Source organism: Arachis ipaensis, chromosome B07 (genome assembly GCF_000816755.2).
Source record: "Arachis ipaensis cultivar K30076 chromosome B07, Araip1.1, whole genome shotgun sequence".
Taxonomy (NCBI): Eukaryota; Viridiplantae; Streptophyta; class Magnoliopsida; order Fabales; family Fabaceae; genus Arachis; species Arachis ipaensis.
In genome coordinates, this window is record NC_029791.2 from 18,532,543 (window position 1) to 18,532,970 (window position 428).

A 428-nucleotide genomic window follows, 5' to 3' on the forward strand; every position below is an offset into this window, starting at 1 on the left:
TATAATAAATTAATCATTAATCTATTAGAATAAAAAATATCGTTAAAAAAATCATTAAAAAATGTAACTACTTATGTTAAATGCGATTGAAAAGAATTCTAACATAATGAAATTGCGTCTTACTAATAAATACGTTTTGGTCCAATAATAAAAGGTTTGATATGACAAAAACTGGAAAAAAAATTTTCTTTTAATTAAATGTGATTCACCAAAATATACATGGATTAATACATAAAGAAGTATATAATGGTCATAAGAAAAACACGTGTAAGTTAATTTAATCTCTGAAAAATTTAATGTTTTAATTAGTCTTTTTCAAAAGAACATGTTGTGTTAATGTATTATAGATAACGGTTGATATGTGAGACAAAATATATTACAGGTCCCGTTCTTAACAAAAAATTTAATAAGAGAGTAATATACTAATA